Genomic DNA, 14,340 nt, shown 5'->3' with positions numbered 1-14,340 from the left:
GGAAAAAGTCTGGAGCTGCCGAAGAGGCAAGAGACTTTTTCTTGCCTCTTTGTTTCCTGGTGCACGAGGAGAGGTGATTAAAAGCGCCGCTTAAAGGAGTTCCAGAGACGGGCGCGAGCCGCGGCTAACAGGGCGGACCCCAGAGACGGGCCTGAGACGCTAAGCTGCTGCTGCCGCCACCTTCGAAGCCTGTGTGCGAGCACAGGTCACTGTCCACGCCCCCTTTCCGGGGAGCCTGTGCAGCCCGCCACTGCCAGGGTCCCGGGATCCAGGGACAACTTCCCCGGGAGAACGCACGGCGCGCCTCAGGCTGGTGCAACGTCACGCGGGCCTCTGCCGCCGCAGGCTCGCCCCGCCTCCGTGCCCCTCCCCCCCCCCCCCCCGCGCCTGAGTGAGCCAGAGCTCCCGAGTCAGCGGCTCCTTTAACCCCGTCCTGTCTGAGTGAAGAACAGACGCCCTCAGGTGACCTACACGCAGAGGCGGGGCCAAATCCAAAGGTGAGCCGCGGGAGCTGAGCTAACAAAGAAGAGAAACGGAAATCTCTCCCAGCAGCCTCAGGAGCAGCGAATTAAATCTCCACAATCAACTTAATGTACCCTGCATCTGTGGAATACCTGAATAGACAACAAATCATCCCAAACTGAGGAGGTGGACTTTGGGAGCAACGATATATATATATATTTTTTTTTTTCCCCCTTTTTCTCTTTTTGTGAGTGTGTGCGTGTGTGTGTGTGTGTGTATGCTTCTGTGTGTGATTTTGTCTGTATAGCTTTGCTTTTACCATTTGTCCTAGGGTTCTGTCTGTCCATCTTTGTTGTTGTTGTTTTTACTTAAAAAATTTTTTTTGTAATATTTTTTATTTTAATAATGTTATTTTATTTTATTTTATTTTATTTTACTTATTTATTTATTTATTTTCTCCCTTTTATTCTGAGCCATGTGGATGACAAGCTCTTGGTGCTGCAGCCAGGCATCAGGGCAGTGCCACTGAAATGGGAGAGCCAAGTTCAGAACACTGGTCCACAAGAGACCTCCCAGCTCCACGTAATATCAAACGGTGAAAATCTCCCAGAGATCTCCATCTCAACACCAAGACCCAGCTCCACTCAACAACCAGCAAGCTACAGTGCAGGACACCCTATGACAAACAACTAGCAAGACAGGAATACAACCCCATCCATTAGCAGAGAGTCTGCCTAAAATCATAATAAGGCCACAGACACGGCAAAACACACCACCAGACGTGGACCTGCCCACCAGAAAGACAAGATCCAGCCTCATCCACCAGAACACAAGCACTAGTCCCCTCCACCAGGAAGCCTACACAACCCACTGAACCAACCTTAGCCACTGTGGACAGACACCAAAAACAACAGGAACTATGAACATGCAGCCTGCAAAAAGGAGACCCCAAACACAGTAAGTTAAGCAAAATGAGAAGACAGAGAAACACACAGCAGATGAAGGAGCAAGGCCAAAACCCACCAGACCTAACAAATGAAGAGGAAATAGGCAGTCTACCTGAAAAAGAATTCAGGATAATGATAGTAAAGATGATCCAAAATCTTGGAAATAGAATAGAGAAAATACAAGAAACGTTTAACAAGGACCTAGAAGAACTATAGAGCAAACAAACAGACATGAACAACACAATAAATGAAATTAAAAATTATCTAGAAGGGAGCAATAGCAGAATAACTGAGGCAGAAGAATGGATAAGTGACCTGGAAGATAAAATAGTGGAAATAACTACTGCAGAGCAGAATAAAGGAAAAAGAATGAAAAGAACTGAGGACAGTCTCAGTGACCTCTGGGACAACATTAAGTGCACCAACATTTGAATTATAGGGGTCCCAGAAGAAGAGAAAAAAGAAAGGGACTGAGAAAATATTTGAAGAGTTTATAGTTGAAAACTTCCCTAATATGGGAAAGGAAATAGTTAATCAAGTCCAGGAAGCACAGAGAGTCCCATACAGGATAAATCCAAGGAGAAACACGCCAAGACACATATTAATCTAACTATCAAAAATTAAATACAAAGAAAAAATATTAAAAGCAGCAAGGGAAAAACAACAAATAACATACAAGGGAATCCCCATAAGGTTAACAGCTGGTCTTTCAGCAGAAACTCTGCAAGCAAGAATGGAGTGTCAGGACATATTTAAAGTGATGAAAGAGAAAAGCCTACAATCAAGAATACTCTACCCAGCAAGGATCTACGAGGCCACCATCACTCTGATACCAAACCCAGACAAAGATGTCACAAAGAAAGAAAACTACAGGCCAATATCACTGATGAACATAGATGCAAAAATCCTCAACAAAATACTAGCAAACAGAATCCAACAGCACATTAAAAGGATCATACATTATGATCGAGTGGGGTTTATCCCAGGAATGCAAGGATTCTTCAATATATGCAAATCAATCAACATGATACACTATATTAACAAATTGAAGGAGAAAAACCATATGATCATCTCAATAGATGCAGAGAAGGCTTTCGACAAAATTCAACACCCATTTATGATAAAAACCCTCCAGAAAGTAGGCATAGAGGGAACTTTCCTCAACATAATAAAGGCCATATATGACAAACCCACAGCCAACATCATCCTCAATGGTAAAAAACTGAAAGCATTTCCACTAAGATCAGGAACAAGACAAGGTTGTGCACTCTCAACACTGTTATTCAACATAGTTTTGGAAGTTTTAGCCACAGCAATCAGAGAAGAAAAAGAAATAAAAGGAATCCAAATCGGAAAAGAAGAAGTAAAACTGTCACTGTTTTCAGATGACATGATACTATACATAGAGAATCCTAAAGGTGCTACCAGAAAACTACGAGAGCTAATCAATGAATTTGGTAAAGTAGAAGGATACAAAGTTTATGCACAGAAATCTCTGGCATTCCTATACACTAATGATGAAAAATCTGAAAGTGAAATTAAGAAAACACTCCCATTTACCATTGCAACAAAAAGAATAAAATATCTAGGAATAAACCTACCTAAGGAGGCAAAAGACCTGTATGCAGAAAATTATAAGACACTGATGAAAGAAATTAAAGATGATACAAATAGATGGAAAGATATACCATGTTCTTGGATTGGAAGAATCAACATTGTGAAAGTGACTCTACTACCCAAAGCAATCTACAGATTCAATGCAATCCCTATCAAAATACCACTGGCATTTTTCACAGAACTAGAACAAAAAGTTTCACAATTTGTATGGAAACACAAAAGACCCTGAATAACCAAAGCAATCTTGAGAAAGAAAAACGGAGCTGGAGAAATCAGGCTCCCTGACTTCAGACTATACTACACAAGATAGTATGGTACTGGCACAGAAACAAAAATATAGATCAATGAAACAGGATAGAAAGCCCAGAGGTAAACCCACGCACCTATGGTCACCTTATCTTTGATAAAGGAGGCAAGAATATACAGTGGAGAAAAGACAGCCTCTTCAATAAGTGGTGCTGGGAAAACTGGACAGCTACATGTAAAAGAATGAAATTAGAACACTCCCTAACACCATACAAAAAAATAAACTCAAAATGGATTAAAGATCTAAATGTAAGTCCAGACACCATCAAACTCTTAGAGGAAAACATAGGCAGAACACCCTATGACATAAATCACAGCAAGATCCTTTTTGACCCACATCCTAGAGAAACGGAAATATAAACAAATGGGACCTAATGAAACTTAAAAGATTTTGCACAGCAAAGGAAACCATAAACAAGACGAAAAGACAACCCTCAGAATGGGAGAAAATATTTGCAAATGAAGCAACTGGCAAAGGATTAATCTCCAAAACATACAAGTAACTCATGCAGCTGAATATCAAAAAAACAAACAACCCAATCCAAAAATCGGCAGAAGACTTAAATAGACATTTCTCCAAAGAAGATATACCGATTTCCAACAAACACATGAAAGAATGCTCAACATCATTAATCATTAGAGAAATGCAAATCAAAACTACAATGAGATATCATCTCACACCGGTCAGAATGGCCATCATAAAAAAATTTACAAACAGTAAATTCTGGAGAGGGTGTGGAGAAAAGGGAACCCTCTTGCACTGTTGGTGGGAATGTAAATTGATACAGCCACTATGGAGAACAGTATGGAGGTTCCTTGAAAAGCTAAAAATAGGACTACCATATGACCCAACAATCCCGCTACTGGGCATATACCCTGAGAAAACCATAATTCAAAAAGAGTCATGTACCAAAATGTTTGTTGCAGCTCTATTTACAATAGCCAGGACATGGAAGCAACCTAAGTGTCCATCAACAGATGAATGGATAAAGAAGATGTGGCACATATATACAATGGAATATTGCTCAGCCATATAAAGGAACGAAACAGGGGGATGGAATGGGGCGGGGAGGGGAGCAGATTATTCCACAGATCATAATATAAAATGGCATGAGATTTCTAACAGCAACACTGAATGTAGAAGGCAATGGAGCAGTGCCTCAAAAAATTTTTAATCTCAAATTCTCTATCCAAATCAAATAATTCATCAAATGTGAGAATCAAGACTTTTTTAAATTAATAGACTTTATTTTTTAGAGCAGTTTTAGGTTTATAGAAAAAATGAGCAGAAATTACAAAGTTCCCACATATTCTTTTTCCCCACCAACCCCAACCACGCAAAGTTTCCCCTGTTAGTAACATCTTATATTAGTGCAGTACATTTGTTATAATTGATGAATGAATATTGATACATTATTATTAACTAAAGCCCATAGTTTACATTAGGGTTTACTCTTTGTGCTGCACACTTCTATTTTTGACAAATGTATACTGTTATCTATTCACCATTACAGTATCACGTAGAGTAGTTTCTCTTCCCTAAAAATCTCCTATGCTCCCACCTACCATCCCTTCCTCTCTCCCATCTGAACCTGTCAACCACTGATCTTTTTACTGCCTCCACAGTTTTGCCTTTTCCAGAATGTTGTATAGTTGGAATCGTACAGTATGTAGCCTTTCGAGACTAGTGTTTTCACTTAGCAGTAAGCATTTAAGTTACCTCCATGTCTTTTCATGATTTGATAGGCATTTTTATTGCTAAATATATTTCATGGTATGGATATTCCCCAGTTTGTTTGTCCATTTGCCTACTGAAGTCTATCTTTGTTGTTTCCAAGTTTGGGCAATTATGAATAAAGCTTCTATAAGTATTCCTATGCAGATTTTTGTGTGGACATAAATCTTCAACTCATTTGGGTAAATACCAACAAGAGTGATTGCTGGATTATATACTAAAACTATGCTTAATTTTGTGAGAAACCACCAAACTGTCTTCTAAAGTAGCTATACCATTTTGTATTCCCACCAGCACTGAATGAGAATTCCTGCTGCTCCACGTCCTTGACAGTATTTGGTCTTGTCATGTTTTGGATTTTGGCCAAATCGGTGTGTATTGGCTTCTCATTATTGTTTTAATTTGCAATTCCCTAATGACATATGATGTTGAGTAGCTTTTCATGTTTATTTGACATCTGTATATCTTCTGTGGTGTCTGTTTGGATCTTCTGCCCATTTTTAATTGGATTACTTGCTGTCCTAAAATTGAGTTTTGAGAGTTTCTTTGTATATTTTGGGCACAAGACCTTTAGCAGATAGGTGTTTTGCAAATATTTTTTCCTAGTCTGTAGCTTGTATCTTCACTCTTTTATATAAAGACATTTTTAGACAAGCAAAAACTCAGGAAATTAACCTCCCTTGCACCTTTTCTTAGGAAGCTACCAGAAGATGTGCTTCATCCAAACATCAGAGAGAACTCAGAAAGACGAAGTATGGAATCCAAGAAACAAGGTCCAACACAAGAAATAGCCAAAAGGAATTCCTAGATTGATGGAAAAGAAAGCCCCAGGACAATTATTGTGAGTAAGCCTAGAGCAGAGGTCTCACCCTTCACTGAGCAAAAGACAAACTTTGGGGCACAAGAAGGAAATAATATCTTCTTTTTATTTATTTTAATGTTTGTCTTTTAAAATTTCTTCTTTATTTATGTTTCATAATGTACACACTATTACAGAAAAACATATCTTATAAACAAATAAATAATAAAAATATTGGAGGTATATGCTTTTTTTTAAATTGATAACAGTCCATCATTTAAAAAATCTAGAGGCTGCTGGCTTAGGGAGAAGCAGTCCAGAATGCAGCAGGAGGTCAGAGGGCTTCAGAAGGAATTTTACAGGATAAAACAGAACTGATAAATTATATGACAAGTTTGATCATGTGGAAAATTGTATAGAAAGCCATTTCACAGGGCTCTTGGAAGGTAGGAAGGCTTACACATGTCAAAGAAATTTAAGCAAATGAAAATGACAATTATTAGCTACAAGAAAAAAAGTACACAAGAAAAAAATAATCATAGCACTTTATTTACATCAGTAGTGAACAATATTCACATACTAATCATGAAAACACTGAATCTGTATTTAGCTAAAAATTAAAATGTTTACAGCAGGAAGAAAGAGAGGGCAAAAGTCCTCACTATAGTATTAAATTTGGTAAATAAAGACATAATAGGATATTAATATTGGTTGTAAATATGGAGGTAAATATCAAAAGAAGCTGCTATCTAAGTATTGAAAGTGGTTCCTCTTGAGACAAAGCAGGTGTGGATAAATGGCCAAAGGTGACTGGAGAAGGGATTGTTCCTTCTTTATGCCATTTAGCCGTGTTACCTTTTGTAGAATATTTGCATGTAATATTTGCATATTATGCTTTAATAAAAATTAAAATGACTTTAAAAATTTATAGCCACCTATATAAGGAAATATGTATTAAATAATATTTTCAATAGTAGTTAATGTGGGAAAATATTCAAAACATAATGTTAAGTGAAAAAGCGAGGATAAATATTGGTAAAATTTTTATAGCAATATATAAGTATTTAAATAAATTTAGCAAATTCCAAATATGGATGTCTTTCGCCAGGATAAAATCTGGCTGGAAAAACATCAAAATACATTTACATCAAAAGTAGTTATCACTGCATTGATGACATGATACTATACATAGAGAATCCTGAAAATGCTACCAGAAAACCACTAGAGCTAATCAATGAATTTGGTAAAGTACCAGGATATAAAATTTATGCACATAAATCTCTTGCATTCCTATACACTACTGATGAAAAATCTGAAAGAGAAATTAAGGAAACGCTCCCATTTACAATTGCAACAAAAAGAATAAAATACCTAGGAATAAACCTACCTAAGGAGACAAAAGACCTGTATGCAGAAAACTATAACACACTGATGAAAGAAATTAAAGATGATACAAACAGATGGAGAGATATACCATGTTCTTGGATTGCAAGAATCAACATTATGAAAATGACTCTACTACCCAAAGCAATCTACAGATTCAATGCAATCCCTATCAAACTACCAATTGCATTTTTCACAGAACTAGAATAAAAAATTTCATCATTTGTATGGAAACACAAAAGACCCCGAATAGCCAAAGCAACCTTGAGAAAGAAAAACGGAGCTGGAGGAATCAGGCTCCCGGACTTCAGACTATACTACAAAGCTACAGTAATCAAGACAGTATGGTACTGGCACAAAAACAGATATATAGATCAATGGAACAGAATAGAAAACTCAGAAATAAACCCACGCACATATGGTCAACTTATTTTTGATAAAGTAGGCAAGAATATACAATAGAGAAAAGACAGCCTCTTCAATAAGTGGTGCTGGGGAAACTGGACAGCTACATGTGAAAGAATGAAATAAGAACACTCCCTAACACCATACACAATAATAAATTCAAAATGGATTAAAGACCTAAATGTAAGGCCAGACACTATACAACTCTTAAAGGAAAACATAGGATGAACACTCTATGACATGTCACAGCAGGATCCTTTTTGACCCACCTCTTAGAGAAATGGAAATAAAACAAAAATAAACAAATGGGACCTAATGAAACTTAAAAGTTTTTGCACAGCAAAGGAAACCATAAATGAGATGAAAAGACAACCCTCAGAATGAGAGGAAATATTTGCAGATGAAGCAACTGACAAAGGATTAATCTCCAAAATTTACAAGCAGCTCATGCAGCTCAATATCAAAAAAACAAACAACCCAATCCAAAAATGGGCAGAAGACCTAAATAAACGTTTCTCCAAAGAAGATATACAGATTGCCAACAAACACATGAAAGGATGCTCGACATCACTAATCATTAGAGAAATGCAAATCAAAACTACAATGAGGTATCACCTTAGACCAGTCAGAATGGTCATCATCAAAAAATCTAGAAACAGGGCTTCCCTGGTGGCGCAGTGGTTGAGAGTCCGCCTGCCGATGCAGGGGATGCGGGTTCGTGCCCCGGTCTGGGAAGATCCCACATGCTGCGGAGCGGCTAGGCCCATGAGCCATGGCCGCTGAACCTGCGCGTCCGGAGCCTGTGCTCCGCAATGGGAGAGGCCACAACAGTGAGAGGCCCGCGTACCGCAAAAAAAAAAAAAAAAAAAATCTAGAAACAATAAATGCTGGAGAGGGTGTGGAGAAAAGGGAACCCTCTTGCACTGTTAGTGGGAATGTAAATTGATACAGCCATTATGGAGAACAGTATGGAGGTTCCTTAAAAAACTAAAAATAGAACTACCATACGACCCAGCAATCCCACTACTGGGCGTATACCCTGAGAAAACCATAATTCAAAAAGAGTCATGGACCACAATGTTCATTGCAGCTCTATTTACAATAGCCAGAACATGGAAGCAACCTAAGTGTCCACTGACAGATGAATGGATAAAGAAGATGTGGCACATATATACAATGGAATATTACTCAGCCATAAAAAGAAACAAAATTGAGTTATCTGTAGTGAGGTGGATGGACCTAGAGTCTGTCATACAGAGTGAAGTAAGTCAGAAAGAGAAAAGCAAATACCATATGCTAACACATATATATGGAATCTAAAAAGAAAAAAAAAGGTTCTGAAGATCCTAGGGGAAGGACAGGAATAAAGGTGCAGACGTAGAGAATGGACTTGAGGACATGGGGAGGGGGAAAGGTAAGCTGGGACAAAGTGAGAGAGTGGCATGGACATATATACGCTACCAAATGTAAAATAGATAGCTAGTGGGAAGCAGCCACATAGCATAGGGAGATCAGCTTGGTGCTTTGTGACCACCTAGAGGGGTGGGATAGGGAGGGTGGGGAGGGAGATGGAAGAGGGAGGAGATATGGGAATATATGTATATGTATAGCTGATTCACTTTGTTATAAAGCAGAAACTAACACACCATTGTAAAGCAATTACACTCCAATAAAGATATTTTTTTTTAAAGTATAAGAAGAAAAAAAAAAGAGGGAGGAGATACGGGGATATATGTATATGTATGACTGATTCACTTTGTTATAAATCAGAAACTAACACACCATTGTAAAACAATTATACTACAGTAAAGACGTTAAAAAAGTAAAAATTTAAAAAATGGAAGAAAAAAAAAGTAGTTATCACTGCATGATAAGCTAAGGGAAATTTTAATCTCACTTTGTAGCTTTCTATATTTTTGTAACTATCCACAATAAGATATATTATTTTCTTAGGCACAAGGAGAACTTTTAAAAAACTTTTCTATATGCGGATATATGTGTACGTAGAGCTGATTCACTTTGTTATAAAGCAGAAACTAACACACCATTGTAAAGCAATTATACTCCAATAAAGATGTTAAAAAAAAATCTTTTCTGACCTTCAGTTACAATGGACATTGCTAAACTGCAAGCAGGGATTCACATGTAACTGATGTGTCCCAGAGCACAGCGGCCTGAAAGATACAAACTGGGCAACATTGGGTCATAACCTTCCTTCAGCAGACTTTCACCCTGCCCTTTCACCCTGCTATTTCTGGACACTTCTTTCAAGGAGCTCCCACCTCCCCGCTACCTTGCGCCACCAAATTTCTAGGCCTTCCCAGGGGCTGTCTTGAAAATGTCCAACAACAATCCCATGTGGTATCAGACAAGGCTGCTGCTTCCACTGGGTAAGGATCTGCCAGGCATCTCTGCCACCCAGCAGAAGCCCTGGGGCCTCAGAGGTGACAATGCTGGCCTGTGGCCTCTGGAACTGTCAATCCACGAAAGCTGCCCTCTACCCTACCCCCATCCTGAGTTACCAACTGCTTAAGGGCTATGAAAAATTCCACCAAGGCCCTGGGGTTTTAGAGAGATTTAGGTAAAAACAGCTCTCTGGGGATTTCATTTATTTGCTTGTAAACCTAAAGTTTACAGACACGCACACACACACACACACACCCAGCAAGAATCAGTGCACAGAACTGCACCAAAGGAAAACATTTCATGAGACAGATGTCCTGGCCTGACTCCCCTCGCTCTTTAGGGCTTTAGTGAGCCAACCTGCCAGTCTGGCTCCCTCTTCCTCAAGTCTAGCTCGCTGGAGTTCTTTCCTTGGGGCTCCCTTGTTGTGTCAGTGAAAAGTTTTATTAGGTTGCCCACAGACCTGTGGAAATGCCCAGTGGTTTCTGCATTCCAGAGGAGACCAGAAATGGGTGCTATTATTTACCCACATTTTACAGGTGAGGACACTGAGGCACAGAGAAGTTGATTAAATTGCTCAAGGTCACACAGCCACTAAAAGCAGTCTGGCTCCCAGGTAAATGTTCTCACCCACTACAATGCACCGGCTCCGGAGCGTGAAACAGAGCCTCCATACTGTGCCAGGTTCCGTGTGGTTCCAGAGAGACCCCTGCCCTCAGAGACTTTACCACCTGGTAATAATAACAATGACAGCCACAAGTATCTGAGAGAAATTCTAAGAACGATCTTAAGGCATCCTTCAAGTTCCAGTTAAAACCGCCTCTTTCAGGTAAGCATCAGCCCCCAGACAGGAGTGCCACCTGCTCCATGAAATTTTCCTGGAGTCCCCCAGTCAGGACCAAATCTCAGCCCCTTTCCTATTCCCACAGTACTTCAACTCCAGAGAACATAGCACGGTCTCATTCTCCTTAGAGTGAGCGATCGGTGCCTGCATCTCACACTAGAACATAAGCTCTGCAAAGACAGGACTGGTCTGCTTGCTCTTGCACTCATGGCAGTGCCTGGCAAGGGAAGTGTTCCCTGCTTGTCTTTGTTGAGCTACACTGGGACTTCACTGAGAACGTGGTGGCTGTGCAATGATCCCTGATTGAGTGGTGAGCAGTGGGGTGGAGGCCTCTCCACAGAAGGCCTTGTAGTATACAGTAGTAGGTCAAACCCTGTGAAATTGCTGTTTTATAGGCCAAATTGTTCAAATATTGACAATTTCACATGAGTCAGTTCAATCTAAAAATATATTTATATCCTAACTGGAATAGCCTATAAACCCCAGTGTTTCCTTGGAAGGTTTTAAAATCTCCCTTCTTGGATATCTTTTATAATCTAACTATAGTTACTAAATATTATTTTGTAAAAATACCCCAAAAGTCCAAATTCTAGACTGTAAATCCTCAAAAGCCCAGACAACAGGGATGAAATGTGATTCCAGTGACTTAGTTCAGCCCTGAGTTCCTAGGGTCATGTGGACAAGGTCAACTGTTTACAGAAAACGGAAGAGAAAGCAGTTGTACTCACTTTATTTCTCAGTGGTGGCCAAAAAGCCGGCTGAGAAATACCTTCTGAGGCCTGGTAAATTGGGGTTTCTATGTGCAGTAAATTCCCCACTGTTCCTTGATTCCTTTTTCTGTTCCCTGGCACCTTTTAGTGGATTGATCCTCCTGCATATTTATCTTTGGGGACCACACTGACCTTTGGAAGTAATGTCAATAGTAGGAATTAGTCCAATAGATGAGAAGTTTCCTCAACTGGCAGCTTTCTTTTGCCTGGCTCAAGCCTCTGGAACTAAAGGCTGTAAAAGTAACTGACAGGGCTTCCCTGATGGCGCAGTGGTTGGGAGTCCGCCTGCCGATGCAGAGGACGCGGGTTCGTGCCCCGGTCCGGGAAGATCCCACATGCCGCGGAGCGGCTGGGCCCGTAAGCCATGGCCGCTGCGTCTGCGCGTCCGGAGCCTGTGCTCCGCAGCGGGAGAGGCCACAGCAGTGAGAGGTCCGTGTACCGCAAAAAAAAAAAAAAAAAGGTAACTGACAATGTAATTTATCCACATTTCACCTGGAAACAATACCATTCTTTGAGCTCCCTAGAGATCCCCGCCTGGAAAAAAGGCCCAGGATGCCTGTCAGACCAAACAATGCCTATCATATTTTATTACATGGATGAAACTTAAGACTTTCTGCTCCATTAGCAGAAGGTTTCATTTTCACTCCATGAAAGTAGTTCAACGTTACAATACCTTATCTTGTGTTTTCTTATGTTTTTAATACAAAGGTCTTAAAATTCCCTACTTCCATCCTCCATGCCCACCGCCCCAGGCATCCAAAAGCTATATTATCAGATTTTACAGTCTGAGATAATATGTTATAGTAAGAGTGCCAAAATATATGTGGTGTGTACTTTTTTAAATAAAACTACAGCTTGATAGAAAGAAGAAGTTTGCTCTCTAGTGGCTGATTTATAAAAGGCTCTGAAAACCACACAGTAAGATAGCTTAGAAAAAGAAGAAACTTAACAGTGATATTTGTGTAACAAGGTCTGAGTACTTACTTTGTTTTTATTGATCTTTTTAATTTTCCTTACAGTGAAAAACTACATCCGAGCGAGTGTTCTGTGGATATTTTTCCCTATTAAAATTTTTCCTATCATTAAGCTAATTTTAATTCTAAATTCTTAGAGTAGCAATTAGGTTTCTGGTGTTTTATTAGCCTATTGTACCTTTAGAAAGCTCTGTGGATTGGCTTAATACCATATAATTAGTGTCTATTATAGATACGTTGCCTGATAATATTATTAGAGCTTTTTAAACCATTTTTAGCTCTTTGCAGAAAGATTATATAAATTCAGGGAGACATAGTATAATTATTAATATGATGCTAATTAATATCATTTTATTACTCCTTTATCTACTGTAACTCAATTTATACAATTCTACTATAATATGAATTATAAAGGATAAATTTTATTCAGCATGCACCTCTTTCTAACCCCTGTACCATCTTTTACTTTCCCATTTTATTCTCCATCTGTGTCTCCCCAAGTTCACTATTTTTCTCAACTCTGTCCAGTATCCTTGGTCAGATAATAGGAGCAAACCACACCACTAGTCTTAAAGTTCCAACCCTCCATGTTTCAAAAAAAAGAGAGAGTTACCTAGGAAGCTTTCTACCTGTACATTAATAAATACTTTAAAGGATTTTCAAATCTGTAAATATTCTTGTCCTCATTTTACTTATGAAAAAGGAACCAGAGAGCATAAAGAGGCTTAACCATTTCAGCAGGTCAGGACTACAGTGGAAGTAAAGTACTAGACAAGGCAAAGAAGAAGAGGGTGTTTTATGGGTGGAGCAGGCATACGGGACAGCACGAGGGGGTGGTTAAGAAGGGGAATGATGCAACCTGATTTACATTTTTTATTTTATTTATCTATTTATTTATTTTTCTGGCTGCACCGGGTCTTAGTTGCAGCATGCGGGCTCTTAGTTGCATGCAGGACCTAGTTCCCTGACCAGGGATCGAGCCTTGTCCCCCTGCATGGGGAGCTCGGAGTCTTAACCACTGAACCACCAGGGAAGTCCCCTGATGAACATTTTTGAAAATTATTCAGGCTGCTGTATGGAGAAAATATCACAATGAGGACAGGAATAGAAACAGGGAGACCTCTTTGGAAATGATCACAGCCATGCACACAATAAAAGAGAGTGGCGTGGACAAGGGTAGTGAAGCTGTGAAAAGTGAATGGATTTCCGACGTATTCTGGAGGTAGAGCTAATTGGTGATGGGTGAGAGGTCGGGGTGGGGTGTGACTTCAGACTGAGCAACTGGGTGGATGGCGATGCCACTTACTGGAAAGGATGACAGAGAAGCAGTGTGGGGAGGTGAGAGGCAGTGAGAATAGAGTTCTGTTTGGGTTGGTCATGGTTCAATTTGAGATGCCTAACCAAGATGTCAGGTAAGCTCTTGGGAATATCAAGAAGAAATGTTCAGAGATGTCTGCACAACCAGATGTCTTCCTGTTAGAAGTCTGGAGCTCTGGAGAGAGGTTGGGACTGGTGATTTACACTTAGAAGTCTTCAGGATACAAATGACATTTAAAGATGAGATCCCCAAGGAGAGAGTTTCGACAGAGAAGAGAGAAGGCCTGGGCCTGACACTGGGACACGGACCTTTGAAGTAAAGAAGAGAGGGTCAGCCAGGAAGATTGAGCTGAGGTGGCCAGGAGGGTGGAGGACAGA

Source organism: Mesoplodon bidens (assembly GCF_964165515.1).
Source record: "Mesoplodon bidens genome assembly, chromosome: 12".
NCBI lineage: Eukaryota > Metazoa > Chordata > Mammalia > Artiodactyla > Ziphiidae > Mesoplodon > Mesoplodon bidens.
The sequence above is the reverse complement of the archived record's forward strand: the minus strand, read 5'-3'. Positions refer to the sequence as shown.